The sequence below is a fragment of the Canis lupus genome, chromosome 4 (assembly GCF_011100685.1).
Source record: "Canis lupus familiaris isolate Mischka breed German Shepherd chromosome 4, alternate assembly UU_Cfam_GSD_1.0, whole genome shotgun sequence".
NCBI lineage: Eukaryota > Metazoa > Chordata > Mammalia > Carnivora > Canidae > Canis > Canis lupus.
In genome coordinates, this window is record NC_049225.1 from 6,207,976 (window position 1) to 6,228,351 (window position 20,376).

Below are 20,376 nucleotides of genomic sequence, written 5' to 3' on the forward strand. Positions count from 1 at the left end.
AGGTGTCTCCATTCCAGGTTGTCCTCCTCTGGACACCCCCTCAGCTCTAAAGCATCCCAGAGAGCTCTCTATACTATCTCAGAGTCACTCTGTCACCACACGACACTTCCCTGTTCGAATCACTTGTGTGCTTTCTGTGTCTGGATTGGATCACACTGATACCAAAGCTTTGAAATTCTGCTTTATATAACATTTGCCATTTTGATGCCATTTGTCCACTAGACTGGGAGCTCCACAAGGGCAAGAACATAACAAAATGGGGGGAGGGCAGTTAGGGCCCAGACGGCATAAGAGATTTTGCAAGGGCATGACTACTGGCAAAATTCATCCCTGTGCAGCAGTCAGGAGAGGATACCAACATGTCCGTTTGCCCTGGAAGCAACTGATCCTGCTCTGCTGCTGCCTTACTCAACCCTGAAGGCAGTGGCCTCATTCAGCAGCTCGTTCAGAGCAAATGCTTAATGGAGTTTTGCTGCAAATAGAGTGCTTTAGATCAGATGGAATCTTGTCCTTCCTTAGTAGTTAAAAAAAGAGAATTATTGGGGCACCTGGGTGTCTCAGTGAGTTAAACATCTACCTTGGCTCACATCATGATCTCAGGGTCCTAGGATCAAGCCCCATATCGGGCTCCTTGATCACCAGGAGTCTGCTACTCCCTTTCTCTCTCTGCCCTTCCCCCTGTCCATGCAAGATCTCTCTCTCTCTCTCTCAAATAAAAAAAAATCTTTTAAAAAGAAGAATTATGGAAATGTACGAACTGTATAAAATGTATGTATGTTCCATGTATGAACCCCCAAGGACTCCCTCAGAATGGAAATCACTGAGAAGCTAAGTAACTGAACACAAGTGTTGGTCTTGCTCTGCATGTGCCTAACATTCATAAAACGTTTTGTAAATTTAGATGTTAAATGTACAGTCTTTAAATTTCATTGAAAAACAAACAAACCCTAAAGCCTCCAAAGATTAGGGAATAATCGTGACCAGGAGAAGCAGCACCACAACGCACGGAGGTGGACACACAAGCGTGGGCTGCAGCTCACCCATAGACACTCAAACCCCCTCCATCAAATTTCTTAACTAATTTGATCTGGCTTATCACCTTATTAAAATGAGATAAGATTACCTGCTTGCAGGATGCCTGGGTGGCTCAGCAGTTGAGCGGCTCTTTGGCTCAGGGCATGATCCTGGAGTTCAGGGATCGAGTCCCACATCGGGCTCCCTGCATGGAGCCTGCTTCTCCCTCTGCCTCTCTCTCTGTGTCTCTAAATAATAAAATCTTAAAAAAAAAAAAAAAAAGATTACCTGCTTGCTGTCAGTATCTAATGAGAGAATCCAAATTAGTGCCACTCAGCACAGAACTTGGATCGCTCATAAGTCCCCAGTGATGATGAGCCATTATCAATCACCGTAGAGTGAAACATCCTCAGAAAAGCCCTGTGTGTGCATGAAAATAGTTTAGGAGGTTAAAAATGCTCACCACATTAGCAAACAAATGCCTGGTGCTGATACATGCCTGAAAGGGAAGGTTCTAGCAATCAGCATGGTGTGCAAGGGAGGCCACAAATTACCCCACGTTCTTATCTTCCTGAGGGTCTCTCCTAGCTCACCTATACTTAGCTAAATAACCCATCCTTCCAAATTTCCACTAGATTGCTGAGCACTAGAATACTGTGTGTGCATGTACGTATTACTCATAAAATGCTCCATCTGATCAAAGATGACAATAAAATACAGGTGAAGACAAATCAATTTAGTTCAGCAGCAAACTCTGAGCAGGCATTTGGCATAGAGACAGGGGAAACTCCATTTGCCTCCCACTTCTCTCCAGCTATGCTATCCCTAAAGAGCCCAGAAAGAGAGACGCCTGGGTGGCTCAGTTTTTGAGTGTCTGCCTTTGGCTTAGGTCGTGATCTCGGAGTTCTGGGATCAAGTTCCACCGTGGGCTCCCGCAGGGAGCCTATTTCTTCCTCTCTGTGTCTCTCCCCTTCTCTCTGTGTGTCTCATGAATAAATGGATAAAATCTTTAAAACAAAACAAAACAAAAAAGACCCAGAAAGACTGGGTAGAAAGATGCACACGTGGTCAAGAAGGGGGTACAAGAGGCTGCAGAAGTTGGGTTCAGCAGAAGCAGGGCCTCATCAGCCTGTGTTGGTGCTGCTCCAATACTGCTCCCCGCTGGGGAAGAGGTGCAGCAGGAGCGGGTCCCCTGCAGGACTCAGGGACCCAGTGGGTGGGGGATTTGCAGGCATATCTGCTGTTACCCATATGCCACATGCAGGAAAAGCAGGGAACCTTAACCAGCCCCCTCTGCTGCTGACGCCCTGAGATTTGCCAAAGAAAAGCCTCCCTTCTCAGGGCACCAGAAAGTATTTAAAAACAACCCAGATGGTCACCACTTGGCCGACTCTATCACAGACCAGAGCAGCTTCCCCATCAAAGACCAGCAGTCAATCTTAACACAGTGGAGGCTCCGGGCACAGCTGACAATTCATTTAAATTATAGGGTGCTCCTGTTTACATGCAGGCGACACTGCAGCCAGGTGCAGGTTTGTCCTCACAGGAGGGTCCCCACCTCTCACCTCCACCATGGTCAGTCCCTCCCACTGGTACCTGCTGCCAGGTGCCCACTGCCTGACCCTCTCTCTCCCTCCATTTCCTCCTCCTCCCAATATTGCCCTCTGCTCTCACTAAGAAACACCTGGGAAATATCTTCCCTGCAAACCTCTATATCTCCACGTCTGGCTCCATCCCATGGAAAAATGCACACATGGCTATGTTTTAGATACAGTCTTAGTACTGAGTTCTAGACTATTGTTTATCCTTTGGTGATGGTGATAGGGATGATGATGGTGATGGTGATGGTGATGGTGATGGTGATGGTGGTGGCTAATATTTCTTGGGCATTTGCTGTGTGGCCGGTGCCCTGCTACACATCTTACACCCTGTCTAGTCCTCCTATTTTTATAGATGTGACATCTGAAGCTCATAGGAAGAAATCTGCACAAAAACACACAACTAGAAAGTGAAGGTATGGGTCTCAAATCAAAGTGAGCTGTCTCTGGAGCCTGAGGTCTGCCCACAGGTGATGATGTACTTTTATATTTGGGTGGTGATTGTTATTTTTAAGAGCGAGAAGAACCTTAAAAATAAGCTCTTTGAAAATCTTTCATTTTATTTTATTCTTATTTTTAAAAGATATTTATTTATTTATTTATTTATTTATTTATTTATATTTATTTATTTGAGCAGGGAGGGTAGGGGCAAAAGGAGAGAGAATTTAAAGCAGACTCTGAAAAAAAATAAAAATAAAAAAAATAAAGCAGACTCTGCACTGAGTGCAGAGCCTGACACAGGGCTCCATCTTATGACCCTGAGATCACAACCTGAGCCAAGACCAAGAGCCAGACCAAGTGCCCCAAAAATCTTTCATTTTTAAGATGAAAAAATTGAGGCCCAGGGAACTGCTTTTCGAATGTCACATCAGCATCCGTGACTGACGCTGGGCTACAACTCAGTCACTTAATTCCCACAAAGTACTTTTTATTGGGGAGTCTCTCCAGACACAGTATTTCACTACATCATGAGATGAGGACAAAGATAGCTAAAGAGGCCTGCTGAATTCCCACTGGCTGAACAGACTCTTCAATTGAAAGCCAAGAAGAAATCAGGCAGCTTACTTCTGCTCTGGATCACAACCTCCTCATGCCCAGAGGTTTTAGGAAATAGGCCATAGGCTTGCACGGGAAGATGAATTAAAACACACCACATCCTGCTACATTTACGGAGAGGCTGAATAGTGCCTGTGGTTAAGAGCTTGCACTTAGAGTTACATCAATTTATATATAAATTATTACTCTACCTCTTATGAGGTCTGCCACCTTGGATAATGTTTCTCCACCTCAGTTTTCTCATCTGTAAAATGGGGATAATGGATGCCTCAAGGTGTTTTTATAGTTTCAAAGATCATGCCCTTAGCACCATTTCTGTCCACGGCAAAGGCTAAAAGAAATTAGCTTATCGTTGTTATTATCATCATTACTAACCTCCACTGGCCTGTCTCTGCACAGCACTGTGGACATGTGCCCATACAAACTCAACAAAAGAAACAAATTTTCACATCTGTCAGGGACGGTGCTCTTTGACTCCACTTCTCAGACTTCATGGGGACAATTAAATACCCTTCCTCCATGGCCATTGAGTAGCACAATTACTTTTTATTTGTCACTCTGGTAACCAGGCAACTGACAGTCTTTTTTGTACAATGAAAATGTTCCAAATGCTTCATTCACTCTGATTCATTTTAGCAGGCAGCAGGTCGGGCAGCTGAGTCATCTGTACTTCCTGAGAGGTACAATTAGGGACCTTGGTTTTTAGCAGAACCACTGATCATTCCCCAGGTATTAGGCTAAGCTAAGAACAGATGCAGAAACCCTCAGTGCAGATGAACCCCACGCTGACTCGGGGGAAGAGCTTTTGTAGGAGGAAGTATGTCGCTGATGATTTAAACACGGGACTGGCTAGCTCTGTTCTCAAGTGCCCCCGCTGAGTTGGGCAAGCCTAGACAAGTCATTTAATGGCCGGGTCTCTGCTTGTCTGTAAAATGAGGGTATTGGTGTAGAGAATGTCTCGAAGGGCCTCTTAGCTCTAAATCTGTCTGATTAAGTCAGAAGGGCTACTTACATGGGAAAAATCCATTACAGAGAGCCTTTCAGATTTAAGAGATTTTGTTCAATCTATTATACACAAACCCACGACTTTGGTAGTGGGTTAGGGCTTCCAAACAAGCTCTTCACAAGGTTAAAGACAGAAGATCTTCAAATTCAGTACATGGAGTCCTTTTCCAAGGCTGAGGCTGCTCTCAAACACTGGTCCAGGAAAACTGATCAAGCTGTGCTCGCTGAGTTTGGCAATATGATCAGTTGTACCCTTTTGGCTGTCTTTTTCTTTCACCTGAAGTTAGTTTCAGGCTCTGATGAGCTAAGAACTCCCCGTGTGAGTAGCAAATGGCTCATCAGACAAGGCACAGGCTGATCACATGCGTTTGAAGGACAGTGGATTAGTGAGAGCCTCCATGGCATGGAGAGCACGGCCCTGAAGTTTGTGGCTCACAGGGTTTCTCTGGGGCCCCAATGAGCCCCCTCTTCTCCTCCCACCTGCCTGCTCTCCCTCATCCCTAGCCCCACGCCAGATGCTCTGGGTTCTCAGATGCTCTTGGAATTCCCAGACATGCAGTAGCGTCCACCTGCGCGAACTCTCCCAAGAACAGCTGCATCACTGGACTGTCAGCCATGGGCTCCTATGCCAAATAAAATATTATTTACTGACTGTATTTACTTAGTGTGATGGGGCAGACAATCTCCAGGGAAGTAGCAGAGGAGGGCCCCTCCTGCCCTCTGCCTACATACCGGTCCTTTCACATTCCTGCTCAAGGAGCACCTTGGCTTCTCGAGTTGGGAGGATCGCTCACCAGCTTTGTGGGTCAGGTGTCTTCTGTTCTCCAACCAACTTTACATTCTTTCATTTATTGTCCACAATGTTTCCAGTTGCCAGTACAATGAAAGCTTTATCCATCAGCTATTTTACTTCATATTGGGAGAATAACAGATTTACATTTTTATTTTATTCAACTTCGTTCCAAAAACAGAATTCGAGTTTTTTTTTTCATAAAGGTACATAATATAGTAATTTAAATTAAATAGACAAGGAAATTAGGGCAAAGAAAAATCTAATTTTTTTATTATTATTTTTTTTAGTAGGTGCAGACCAAGTTTAGACCTACAAATACAGACTGAAAGATTTCTGTAGAGTTATAAAGCATGGACTATGTTAGCTGCTGAGCTTCCCAGTTGCCAGAGCAAAGAAGAAAATGTAACTAGTAAAAAGAATTTGTAGAGTCTATATGTAAAAAACAAGTCAGCACAACTTTTCCTTAGTGATATTCCATGCACAAGGGGGCTGAATGATGTGACAAAGACCACAGCTGGTCAACGAGATAGACAAACCAGAAAGTAAGGAGAAACTGAACACTCTGGGTCAGAGGTTGGCGGCTGGATTCCAACTCTTAAGTTCACTACAGTGGCTCCTTGGAGAAGGATTCCAAGGCCATCACAAGGTTCTGCTCCCAAGAAATTAGGGCTCACTAATTTACCCAGTACAGGGAGAAAAGCAGGATTCAGCCCAAAGTTTGTCTGTCTCTTTAGGAGACCCACACCATTTAACACACGTCAGCTTCTGATAAAGGCAAGGCACCAGCGCATTCGAGATCCTCATTTTGCCAAGGGTCTGGAATATATGGCACATATGGCAAGGGCCTGGAATATACCACGTAATATAGCAGGTCCACATGCTATATTATCATTATCACTACCAACATCATCAACATTTCCTTATTATGAATAGATCAGGTATTGAGCAGTTTCTAGTTTCCAGGCAGTCAATCATAGGCACTTTAATATACACAGTATATAAACTGTGTATATACTGTTTGGGTTGAAGAAACAGAAAATTAGATGCTAATATCCCCACTTTCACATTGCTGATAAGTAACAGAGCTGAGCTTTGAACTGAGGTCAGTCTCAAACAAATTCTTGGCTTTAAATTCAATCTTCATTTTTTTTACCTATTTTATACACCTCCACTACTAAAACCAGAATTTGAGTACACCTTTCAGTATCTGCACACTTTTAAAAATACATTATATACACTAATAAATAAATATTGTTTTATCCATTATAAAACTGCTAAAAATATGTATTTTAAAGCATTAGCTTAAGATGAAATAAACAATATTTAAATTTTTTACTTTATTACCAGTATAATCTTTTGCTGTCACTAATAATTGTGAACAAAACATCATGACTTTTTAAAAACCTTGTGTTACTACTTTATGACACAGTGATCCAAGAGCTAGCTATAAATTAAGCTTATTTTGATGTTTTGACACTGGTGACTGTAAAATATACACATATACAATGATAAAAATGTAGATATATTTTTGTTCTTATTAAATAATGATATTTATTTTTTAGTTTCATCCACAAGTTAGGAAAATGTCTGTTATAATGCAGGTAGAAAATTTCCATTTTTCTTGGACTCAGATACAAACTAATCAAACGGTATGATTTTTCATATTTTTCACAAATGGGCTCAAAACCTACTGAAACTCTTCATTTGGAATACCTTGAAACTGGTTAGAAGATTTGGTTTCAAGTTTTCTTTTAAATACATAGGTATGAGTTTAATATGTGACACCTTGTATTCAACAGAAATATTCACGAAACATTTCAAAACATTTAGTCTCAAAATGCTCCCCAGAGACAAGCAGGTCCTTTTCCAAATATACTTAATTTTCTCATTGTAAAAACATTACTTTTGCCTTAATTGGACTGTGTTTGTTTGTAATATTCGCTTAGTATCATATTCCAATAGCCCCTGTTGTAACAGAGAGGGCCCAATTTACATTGCTTGCCTTTTGTAAAAGGAAAACATGACTGTGTAACATGCTTAAGACTGATAACATTGCTAAGTACTGTGTTACAAGAAACCAGAGAATCTCAGGATGAAATGGATGATTCTCATGGAACTTTTATACTTCATTATAAAGTACAATAAATATACTATTTCATCTCTCTTTTTTAAATAAAACTAGCCAGGTAGTACTATCAAAGGCCAATACAGTTCAGTATTCCAAAAGATAAGAAAGGAGGCCCCACTGTCCACCTGCCAGGTTGTAGAACTCCCCTATCCCCTTCGTTATCAGGAAGTCCTGTGCACCATGTATATAACCCATGAGCAATCTGACAAACATATCAAACCAGTATCAAGTGCTAAGCTTACACTATTAACAGTAAAGCCTAAGGGTTTTTTTTTTTTATTTTTTTTAGATTAAAAATATAAATGGAAATTCTACTATCTCCCTGACATCAATGGACCATCTTGTATACCCCCTAAAATAGTATTTCCATTCCCGGAGACCACCGCTCTAGGCCACCATGTCCTACTACCTCCCAATCAACTCTGCTGCCCTGCTTTGACAATCAGCCAGGCAAAGAGCAGAGTTGAAATTCTCCTCTGAAAATCAAGGGGAGCCTTCTGATAAGGCTTGGCAGAGTAAACCCATGGTTTACCTCAATTTCTCTGCAAATTGCACTGAAGTAGTAAAAGGGAAACAAGAGCAAAACTCCACAAGGACAGAGAGAATAGGAGAGAAAACCTGTAACAGTCAGATGTCTATATAATTTTATTTTTTAAGTTCTTATATAAATTCCAGTTAGTTAACAGAGAGCATATTAGTTTCATGTGTGTAATCCAGCAATTTGACACTTCCATACATCACCCAGTGCTCACATGACAAGTGCCCTTCTTAACCCCTTTCACCTATTTCCCCCATCCCCCACCCACCTCCCCTCTGGTGACCATCTATTTGTTCTCTGCAGTTAAGAGTCTATTTCTTGGTTTACTTCTATCTTTCTTTCCCCTTTGCTCATTTGTCTTATTTCTTAAATTCCACATGAGTGAAATTATGTGTTATCTGTCTTTCTCTGACTTATTTCACTTAGCATAATACTCTCTAGGCCCAACCACGTCATTGCAAATGAGAAGATTTCATTCTTTTTTTATGGCTGAGTAATATTCTAGTGTGTGTGTATACATGTATGTGCTTGTGTGTGTGTGTGTGTGTGTGTATATAACGTATATATATATATATATTTTGTGTGTAGATATCCCACATCTTCTTTATCCATTCATCATCAGAAGCAGAAAAGCAGATGATAAATGGTAACTGACTTAGCAGACCAAAGCTGAACATCTGCCAGTGACGGGAGGAGAGAGAGAGTGTGTGGGTAGGGAGGGCCGTAAGCAAGGAAGCAAGTAATTCTAAGTGCCAGGACCCCCGAAGACCTCAGTCATTATTGGCACCAAGTACTTCTGGAGGCAAAGGTGCAGAGGGATTTGAAAATGGGAAACTGGTAGAAAGTCTGTGCAAGGTTCTTGTTAGACCTGAGCCCTTGTACAGCCAGGCAAGATATCGGATACGACGGACAGCTTGCTCAACTAAAAGTGAGGAATTAAGTTCAAGCTTACATATCAAGTGATAAGACTCTGCTCAACCTCCTTCTCTACTCTTTTACTAAAAAAAGTAGCAGCCATATCCATATTTTTCAGGCAACACACTAGATGACTGCTTTCTAGAGAAACTGACCCAAACAAGAAAAAAGATTTCCAGTTACTAATGATTTTGGAGTCCTTCATAAAACCATCTGATCCCTAGCCAACAACCTCGAAGTGGAGCTCACCATTTGATAAACACTACCCGTGTACTTGGGAGCTCCCACATGACCTTTTTTGTGTGTCTGTCTTAAGTATGAATGAATAGCAAAAATCAGACAGTAGAGTAAAAATCCTAACATTAAAGGTAGCAAAGCAAGACAACAAAGGAAGGACTCTGGAAGAAAAAGAATCAACACAGACAACAGAGGAAAACTTTTTTTTTAAAGATTTTTATTTATTTAGTTTAGAAAGCATGAGCGGGAGTAAGGGACAGAGGAAGAGGGAGAAGCAGACTCCCCAGTGAGCAGGGAATTCAACTCAGGGCTTGATCCTAGGACTCCAGAATCATGACCTGAGACAAAGGCAGATGCTTAACCAACTGAGTCACCCAGGCACCCTTTGGAACAAAGGAAAACAAGAATGATTTCTATAGGGACGCCTGGATGGCTCAGCGGTTGAGTGTCTGCCTTTGGCTCAGGTCGTGATTCTGAGAGCTAGGATTGAGTCCCACATCAGGCTCCCTGCAGGGAGTCTGCTTCTCCCTCTGCCTATGTCTTTGCCTCTTTGTGTCTCTCATGAATAAATGAATAAAATCTTTTTTTTTTTAATGATTTCTATAATTAGTAAACTTCAAGACTTTGAGAAATGGGAAGAAACTGAAAGTGATATACAAGAGCTCTTCAAAATTAAAATATAAGGAAGAAAGAAATTAATAGAGGAGGTAAAAGGTTAATTTGAAGAACTCTCCCTAAAAGACAGACATTTGGAAGATAAGACATAAAATGTAAGGGGATATTTAAGAATAATCCAGGAACTCCACCATCTGAGTGACAGATGTCCTCAAAAGATTTAAAAAGGAAACCGAGGGGGAAGAAATTATCAAAAAAATACTATTAATATGTGGGACCCAAGGAATTTAACAAAAATCCCCTACCCCTGGACAAGGAGAGCAGGACTAACTCCATTTTGTGCTACACCCGCCATCTCATGTAAAACCCCCATAGGACCTGCTTGTTGCTTAAGGCCCTCCCCCACCCTAGTCAAGCCACTGAGCACACCCTTACCGAACCGGCTCATATAGGAATGCGGAACCCCTAACCGCCAAAGAATGTAAACCTCGCCTTGTGCCCGCCAAACCTGCGCGCCAATTCTGACCAGAGTGATAGGCCAGTTCAAATGGTCACTATAGGGTAAATTGTAATTCAATTGGCCACCTGCTTGTGGACCGACATGACTATGCAACTTTCTATGTGTGTTACTATCCTATTGACCACTGGCCCCTGTAACACTGCTAGGCCTCTTAACCTCGGGGTCCAAGTCCCTGCTGTGTCGGGTACACTTAGACCCAAGCTCAAGCTTGTTAATAAACCCTCGTGTACTTGCATCGGTGTCGGCTCCTCGGTGGTTTCTCGGATTCGACCTTGGGCACAACAAAGATATTTCCCAAATTGGAAAGGATAGGAGTTTTTAGATGGAAAGATTCCACCAGGTGACTAGCAAATATAATTTTAAAAGTCTCACAACCAAGTTATATTACTGTAATGTGTCAAAATACCGGAGACAGAAGTAATATCCCAAAAGGTTTCAGAGAGAAAAGATAAATGAAAATTGAAAGATGAGGGGTCACAATAGCTTCAGACTTCTCAACAGCAATACCATGATCCAATTTGAGTACAATGGAGAACTGCTTTCAAAATTCAGAGAGAAATGGTTTCCTACCTAAGATTCCATACTTAGCAAATCTTTTTGTAAAGAAGAGGCTTGTAGAAAGAAAGCTTCCTACCTACAAGCTCACAAAAACAGCACCAATCTTACCCAATTTCTTTTCTTTTTTTAAAGATTTTATTTATATCTTTTTTTTAAAGATTTTATTTATATCTTTTTATTTATATCTTTTTTTTATTTATATCTTTTTAAAAAGATTTTATTTATATATTCACGAGAGACACAGAGAGGCAGAGACGTAGGCAGAGTGAGAAGCAGACTTCCTGCAGGGGGCCTGATGCCCCAGGACTCTGGGATCACCGCCCAAGCCAAAGGCAGATGCTCAACTCCCTAGCCACACAGGCATACCACAATCTTACCCAATTTCTCAAGAAGCTACTGAAGGATGTGGTTCTACAAGAGAGGGCAGAAAACAAAGAAAAAAAACATGAGATCAGGAAGCAGGGGATCCAATACAAAAGAGAATTGCTGAGATGGTGATGATGATGGAGGACAATCCCAGAGGCCCAGAGAGTAATCGATTCAGATTGGAGCAGAGCAGAGGACTCCAGGATGCAAGTCTCCAAGAAACAAATAAAACAAATAAGTGACTTCGATGTTGGAACCCATCAAGAGAGTATGGGCTCAGTCAGTAATATGTAAATAAAAACTAAGCAATTGCTGAAAATTATTCGATTCTAAAACTCAAGGAAAAGTATGTAAACAATAAAGGAAACACACCTCCAGTACACAGGACAACTCAGCCACATACACAGAAGAGCCAAGCTCATACGAAGTCTACATATTAATTGGATATCTAGAGAATGCAGAGAGCATGAAAGCTAAATCCTTATTTTCTGTATTTGGAAATCAAACAGTCATTTTAAAAACTACACAAATATTCAGAGTGGAAGTAATTAACAAGAAAAAAAAGAATGGAAGGTGGCAGCCTCTCAAAAGTTGAAAACAGGAGTGGAGAGAATCTAGGGTGAGTCTTATAAGCCTCAAACAAAGATTTGCATTTTTTAAAAGCTATATGTATTCTTGATAAAAATACAAACTAAAGAAAAACAAAAAGAATACTCAGGGAACCCTGGGTGGCGCAGTGGTTTAGCGCCTGCCTTTGGCCCAGGGCGCAATCCTGGAGACCCAGGATTAAATCCCACGTCGGGCTCCCGGTGCATGGAGCCTGCTTCTCCCTCTCCCTATGTCTCTGCCTCTCTCTCTCTCTCTCTCTCTCTGTATGACTATCATAAATAAATAAAAATTAAAAAAAAAAAAAAAGAATACTTAGGACAGGATGAAAGCAGAAACGCTAACATATTCTGCACATTTATTGTGTTTGAAGCACTTTACATATATCAACTTATTCTCTACCCCCCAAACAAAGCCCTATGAGAGGTAGGCGCTATTATTCAAACCCCCACTTTTAGACTAGGATAGTAAGACTTAGAAATCTGCAGTAGCTTGCCCAAGGCTGCACAGTTAGGAGGCAGTGACAGAATTTTAACCTGCATGCCTGGCTCCAGAGCCTGCGTTCTTCACCACCCTGCTATCCTGAGAGGAAGATATTTAAAAGGCATACTGAGAACATTTTGTCTGATTAAAAGTGCATCCACCTCTGCAACGAGTTTCTGCAGGCAGGACCAAGAGGCTTCTCAGAGAACAGCTCTGGGTCTTTGCCCACACAAAAATTGTTGGGCAGCTGTGTTTGCAAAATTCTCTGCCTTATACTTCTATGCATGATTTTAGCTGAGAGCAATCTAGCATGGCCATTTAAAAAGTCTCAATAAGGCACCCCCAGAATGCCTAAAGAAAGGCATATTGCTGGAAACATACTCTCATTAAGTTACAACATGTAGCAGTGACTCTAATAAGAGGTAGGAGGACAAAGAATTGTGTGGGTCTCAAGAAGGTGCAAGAATCAAAGTGGGATTTTTTTTCTTCATGGTCACAAAAGGACTGCACGTCCACATAAAATATTAAGAAAATTAAGAGTTAAGTCAATCTTCCAGAAGCGGTTGATAGCATCTTCCAATAGAGACTCAATCATTGTAGAACATCTGAAAGGAGAAAAAGTGATTGCATCATGCAGGCAGTAATTAACTCACATAAAAAGAATCCCCAGGGAGCACAAGTCTTATCTGGTCGATTGATTTGTCTCCTCAAGCTATACTGTGTGCTGTTTGGTTAAGTGGTATGATTTCTGACATGAAGGCTCATCTGGAATCAGAAGACACGATATCATGTGTCATTGAGGGGTCTTACTGATCTCCTAGGAAAGCAGCTTCATCGAAGTCATAGTGAATTCTTCCTACCCTTCATGTGCCGTTGAGTTGACCTCACCCCAGGAGCACTGGCAACATTAATAGTCTTCCATGTGGCATTTTACACTCTTCAAAATATACACTCTTCCTGATCTCATGTTTTTTTTTTCTTTGTTTTCTTTTTTTTCTTCTTCCTGGGTTTTGGCTTAAATCTATGGAGAGATGGCAGTGACATAGATAGGGTTGTCCATGGTGTGGTGAGCTCAGAAGCCAAGAGACAAGAGTCAAGTAGCTTTCTGAATCCTCACTTTCAGGAAAAACAATAACACGTCACTGCCACTGAGCATTATGAACCTGACCTTGACTTCATTTCTATTGGTGACAGTATATAGGGGTGAACAGCCTGAGCAAAGGCCAAGGAGGGATGGGAGTGAATGACAGTGAAGAGCAAGTCAAATGTCTTGAGCACGGTCACCCTATTTCCTGAACTTACTGCCACAGTCATGGTTATACCGTGTCCTGGTGTCAGGCCACACAGTCTTGATTTCATTCACGAAGCAGTGTTTCCAAATCTAAAGGAAACCCACACATGTTTAGATAAGTCCACCTCCTGAGACTCTTTTATTTGCTTCTAAGATTTCAATTGAGAGAAATGAGCCCTATTTATTGCTTATTATGGTGAAGAAACCAGTGGGAGTTTGTGCTTTTATCCCAAGCTAAGTATATTACATGAGGACTCTTCATTTCTGTTGGTGAAGCAGTTTCTGAAGAAGCTGGTTGGTAAGGAATGCTGCAAGGGAAATGTGAAGCCAGCAACCTTGGCTATTGTGTGTAAATTAAGAGGCAGGAAAGAGGATACGCTGGGAGCAATTCTATCTGTAAAGGAAGGCATAAACGCTAAGAAATAAACTGAATTAAAATCAAAGTCTTACAAATTTGTATTCTGGAAGCCTGCTATGCTCCTACGGAGGTACTGAGCAAACAGAATGTAGGTGGTTTGTGAAATTACTCGATTTTCAAACATTAAATTTGTATGAGGGGCATTATTTATGAATCCAATTCGGTTCAAAGTGAATTTATCACCTCATTCCTGTAATGGGGCACTTGTTCCCAGGTTCAATCAAGGATCAGGTAATAAAAGGAATAAAGAATACTTCTTTTGGGTTGATCATGCTCTTGCCAATTTTTCATCTTAACATCACACGTTTTCATGATTGCAAAAATTTGAAATGTACCTTCTGATGGCTGAACAATGGAGATACAGAGCGGTGGGGCAAGATCTGCCCTCAGAGGGGAAGGAGTATGCAGCAGAGTTATGATGGCTTTATTGTTCTTCATTGTTCCTCAACAGGGACTATGAGTCAGCTCCCAACAGGAGCTGGGAAGATGCAGAGCCTCCTGGAGGGCTGCAGGAAGCCCCCAGCCCACCTGCCCCTCCAGATCCTGGCTCAGCCTCTGGCTCCTAGGCCTGGCAAATTCCTCTCCCACCATGTGTTCTAATGACCCTGCAGTCCTCCATCATGGCCCTTCATAACACCAGCTAAAAATCTCTACTGCTGTGAATAACTGATAAAATCTCCCTCCCAACTAAACTATAAGCTCTCTATGGGTAGGGACAATAGCATTTGTTATTGCTAAATCCCTGGGTCCTGGGTCAGTGTCTTGCATATAGTCGATTCTCAATAAAAATCAATGTGGCTATCTGACAGAGGATTCTAATCTAGAATATATAAAGAACCCTCAAATTAAATAGTAAAAAAAAAATCAAACAATCTAATGAGAAAATGGACAAAATAATAAAAAAGTCAAGAAATAACAAGTGTTGGCGAGGATGTGGAGAAAAAAAGACCCACGTACACTGTTGGTAGGAATGTGAATTGGTACAGCCACTGTGGAAAACAGTATGAAGGTTCCTCAAAAAAAAAAAAAAAATACCATATGATCCAGTAATTCTACTATTGGGTATTTACCCAAAGAAAGTGAAAACACTAGTTTTCAAAAAAGTATATGCAAACCCTATGTTCACTGCAGCATTATTAACAATAGCCAAGATATGGAGGATTTGGAGCAACCTGTGTCCACTGATGAATGGACAAAGAAGATGTGGTATATATATATATATATATATATATAATATTACTTAGCCATAGAAAAGCATGAAATCTTGCCATTCATGAGGGTGGACCTAGAAGCTACTATGCTAAGTGAAATAAGTCAAAGAAAGACATTTACCGTATTTATATGTGGAACCTACAAAATAAAACACACTTACACACACATCCAACCAAAAACAGACCCATAAATAGAGAGAACAAATTGGTAGTTGCCAGAGGGCAGAGGGGTGGGAAGATGAGTGAAATGGGTGAATGAGATTAAGAGGTACAAACTTCCAGTTACAAAACAAGTAAGTCACGGTGATAAAAAGTAGTGTAGGGAATATAGTCACATTGTAATAACGTGGTACGCTGACAGATGATGCCTGCACTTATGGTGAGCACAGTGTAACATACTGAACTGTCAAATCACTATGTTGTACCCTTGAAACTAATATAACACTGCATGTCAACTATACTTAAATTTAAAAAAAAAACAGCAATGTTAGTTAAAGATATAAAATTCCTAACTCAACCTTAACCAACAAAATTTAGCATTATGGAAAGAAAAGGAAATAGACACAAGAGAGATGAACACATTCTTCATCAAAGAGTATACATGAATGGCAAATAAACACATGAAAAGATGTTCAACATCGTGTGTCGTTAGAAATATGCAAAGTAAAACCATGAGGAGATGTCACTATGTACCCATCAGAACACAGGAAAACATGGTGGTGACACCAAATGCTGATGAAGATACAAAGAAGGGGGATCCCTCACGCACAGCTGTTGAATGTAAAGTGGTGCTGCCACTCTAGAAAGTTTGGCAGTTCCTTCAACAACTAAACATACACTTACCAATAACCCAGCAGTTGCATTTCTGAGCATTTATTCCAGAGAAAAGAAAAACTCTGTCCACATAAAAATCCATGCATGAATGTTTATTAACAGCCCCAATCTGAAAACGACCAAAATGTTCTTGGATGGGTGGATGGTCACATGACTATACCATGTTCACACCATGGAATCCTCTCAGTGGGAAAAAGACACAGGCATGAAACACACAACAACCTGGATATGTCTCCAGGGCAGTATGACGAGCGAAAGGAGCTGACCTCAAAAGATGAGGTACTCTGAGATTCCATTTGCAGAGTATTCTTGAAATGACAAAATTGTGGAGATGGAGAAGAGGTCAGGGATGGCCAGGGGTTAGGGATGGTGGTGAGGAGCCAGTATGACTATGATGGTGTCTCGTGAGGGAGACCCCTTTGTGAGGGACCAGTTCTATATCCTGATTATGGTGGTAGTTGCACAAATCTACATACATGCATGCACGCACAGACACACAGAGTGCATGTAAAACTGGTAAAATCCAATAAAGGTCTGTGCACTGCACCCGTGTCCACTTCCTGGGTGTGAAATGTCCTACAGTCATACGTGATGTGACCACCAGGGGAAACTGCATGAAGGGTGTCCAGGAACACCTTGTGCTCATTCTGCACCTTCCTGTCTTTTTTAAATTATTTCAAGAGGAAAATGTAAAAATGAATGAATGTGGGGAGCGAAACTACAGGTTCAGAGTAAAAGCAGCATCCTTGGCGAGCAACCCGGCCTATGAACGAGGTACCCACATAGGAGGGCTAATGGGGGGGAACATGAGCCAAGCAGGGCAACGGCAGGGCTGTGGCTGGGAAGAAGGACACAGATGTTATCATTGAATCAACGTGCTCCCAAGGGTCTGCTGAGCACTGCAAGCACCTCTGGATAGAGGTAGTCAGAGCCCGAGAGCTCGGGTCAGGGCAAGGTGACATCACACCTCATTGCATCTCAATTTATATCCAGGAAAGATCCATTAACCCCTGTAATTAGTTTTCACAGGGCATTTCATGTTCAGGAGGGCCCTGGGTGCTATGAGAAGTTATACAGACACTCTCAGGGGTGACCCTGTCATGCTTTTCTAAGCAAACACAAACTCTGAACCAGGATGAGAGTGAGGATATGAGTGAGACTCCAGAAAAGGAGGTCTGGTAAGGGCTTGGGAAGTGACTGGGACAGAGAAAGCAGGGTCCATGCAAGCCACACCAGAGATGGGGGCAGGAGAAAAACTCAGAAATACCAGCCCTCTCTTTATTTAAAATTTTCTATTTTATTCCTCATGGATGTTTCGGCATTAATTTTGATTCTTTAAAATAGTACATTAAAATATAGCAAATTGTCATTATTTGAAGATGACATATTTGTGAATTTGTCTAATTAACTATAGTTGATTTATAACCTCAAATCTGCAGGTTCCATGGTCATTTGTAGACACATGCAGAGTAGTGAAAAATTCGAAATCACCCAACATTCATGTTCCCAACCAGGGAACAAGGCAACACTCCGCCTTCTCTTTTCAGCTCCCAGGTGTCCTTTTAACGATCAGCTTGGTGCCACATTTTTCACATTTTTGTGTTTTCTGTTGGCAATACTGCTGTTCAAAATGGTCCCCAAGCATGGTGCTGAAATGCTATCTCGTGTTCCCAAATGTACAAGACTGCAGTGTGCCTCAGAGAGAAGATATGGACGGTAGATAAGCTTCATTTGGGCATGAGTTCTAGAGCCAATGGCTGTGAGTTCAAATTAACAAATAAATAATATATATATTAAGGTATCTTAAAGCAAGAAATAACCCACAAAACAGGATTATGATGCATTGATAGATTAACCAAAGGTGACCAGAGGCTCTCAGGAGCCTGACTCCGAAATTCCACCAGGAGCAGTGGTTCAGCATTCACTAATCCAGTGGTCACAATGACTTTACAGAACATAATACTGAGAATAATGAGAACTAACTGTATTATTTTTGACTACTGGATCTTTAGTATGTCAATCCTAGCCCTGGTGATGGAGGCATGCGGCTTGCATTTTTCAGACCACAGCCCTCCCAACATGTTGGGTATCAACACACTTCACATCATGTCATTCTGCCAGGTAAGGCATTCAAAATACTCACTACTCTCTCTAGTGACTATATATTAATAAAATAAAAAAATTTAACACCAAAAACATAGAAAGGATAAAATCTCAAAATAAAGGACAGCTCTTCTTCAAAAAAAGACAGCAGTTTTACATTGTTTTAAAGGACAGATTAAAAAAAATTTAAATGCATGCAAAATAAAATTTTTATTTTAGAATATTACTTTGTGCATTACTATTTTTCTTATTTTTGGCAATCTTAGTAGAGTGAAGTGATACATATTATTAAATTTATCTTTAGCTAGATCTAAAAGGAGACAAGATAGAAAATGGTTAAAAATCTGGATTCTCCAGGCAGACTGCCTAGAGTTCCAATCCTATCCCTGCCCCTTTCCAGCTACATGGGTTTTGGAAGGAGAACAGTAACTGATCTATGCTTTAATTTCCTTACTTTCAAAATAGGTGGAATAGTATTACTTAGTAGATTTGTCATGAGAAGTAAATTTGTTAGTGCATAAAAGATGGTAAGACAAAAAAAAAAAAAAGATGGTAAGACGATGCTTGGCACAAATTAAGTGCCCAATGAATGTCAGCTATTATCATCTCATTACAATAATGACTACTATCATTGTGACATCGACAGCATGATGCAAAGGGAGCTCAAATGCCCAGCTTATTTTGGTATATCACCTAAAATCAGTCACTATAAAAAAAAAAATCAGTTTCACACAGGTATGATGATTACCACACAATTTCACTCCATTTGGAAATGTGGGCTGAAATAGGCTGAGAATCCACTGCCTGGATCCACTGCTTTCCTCAGAAGAAGAGAGAGTTGTAGGAGAAAAGCAATGACCTCCAGCATGATCCACAAGGAGCAGTCAAAAGAATCTGCCAGGGATGTGGGCTGGGGAATCACAGGCCCTGCAAAAGCCAGCACGATGTGGAGCAGAGAGGTGGAGGCTGAGCCATGGTTGCCAGTGACTCATCTTCCCTCAGGAGGCATCCCGGGGTGACTCTGGGCCATCGAACCCACTTTATCATAAGCCTTTACAGGGCCAGGCTGCTCACACTTCGATCCCTAAACCTACCACAGGTTCTGGTGTGGAAGTAAGAGCAAAATAAATACCTGGTGAGTGGAAGCTCTGGAATGCCCTCCACACTCCCTCCAATTGGCAAAATCCTACCTGTCTTTAAGGGTAAATCATGTGCCCCTCGTGCGGATCCAATGACACGGGTGTGAAGGCAAAGCTGGCACACTCCTTTACACATGTGAAGGAGCTCAAGCACCTTAGGGAGCACACTCATGTGGGGAGAAGGCACAATGAGTGGGTCCAAGATGGGAGGGGATAGTTTCGTGTGCTCTGGGAGCCCACTTTAGCCACTCTGGTCAGCTGAGGTGGACGGTAACAAGTCTCCTCATCTATCAAACCAGAGCACAAGGGGATCCCTTCACTTTTCCCCTCACCTCCCGTGTCAGGGGAGGCAGACCTTGCAGAAGCCACGACCACCCACCTCCAGGAGCAGGTGGTCCAGATGCATTAACCCCCTGAACCTGGAGAGAAGGTCTCAGCTCGAACTGCCACCAACGTCCAACATGCTCAGTGAGGTGCAGGGAGCCGAGCTGCTTGGGGGTCACACCACCCTGCCCTCACTGCCCTGGTGACAAGACCACGTGGCTAACCATGGAGAGCAGACTGTTCAACACCTGTCCACCCTGGTAAGGTCTCTGGAAGATAGGTGAGCCTGCTGCTGTCATTTGCAGAGGCGAGGAAACAAAGCGAGGCTGCCGGTCATCAGGACAAAACGTCCTTCCTCTTCAGATCGTGCGGCCTGACAGGCCTGGCTTCTGTGTGGCCTGAATTAATTCACCATATGCTCACTTCTATTATTCCTGTGGGCTTTTTACACTCCAATCGCTTTTCTAATCATGGGGGGGGGGTGAAGCTAAAAATCCAAGGTGAAGGGAGACCTGAAGTTCACCTGGAATCACTTCCTTCCTCCCACTGATGAGGAAACCAAGGCTGAGAGTTCTGGGGTCCTTGGTGGCGCACACAAGGGCCGGCTGAGTAAGGACTCAAAGC

At 41.8% G+C, this 20,376-nt stretch overlaps 1 protein-coding gene across 2 annotated transcripts in view; it reads right to left on the minus strand.

The window, feature by feature from the left end:
- The window catches only part of SLC35F3 (solute carrier family 35 member F3), a 388,952-nt gene that overhangs the window by 309,185 nt on the left and 59,391 nt on the right, over window positions 1-20,376 (minus strand). The gene's annotated exons all lie outside the window — the stretch shown is intronic.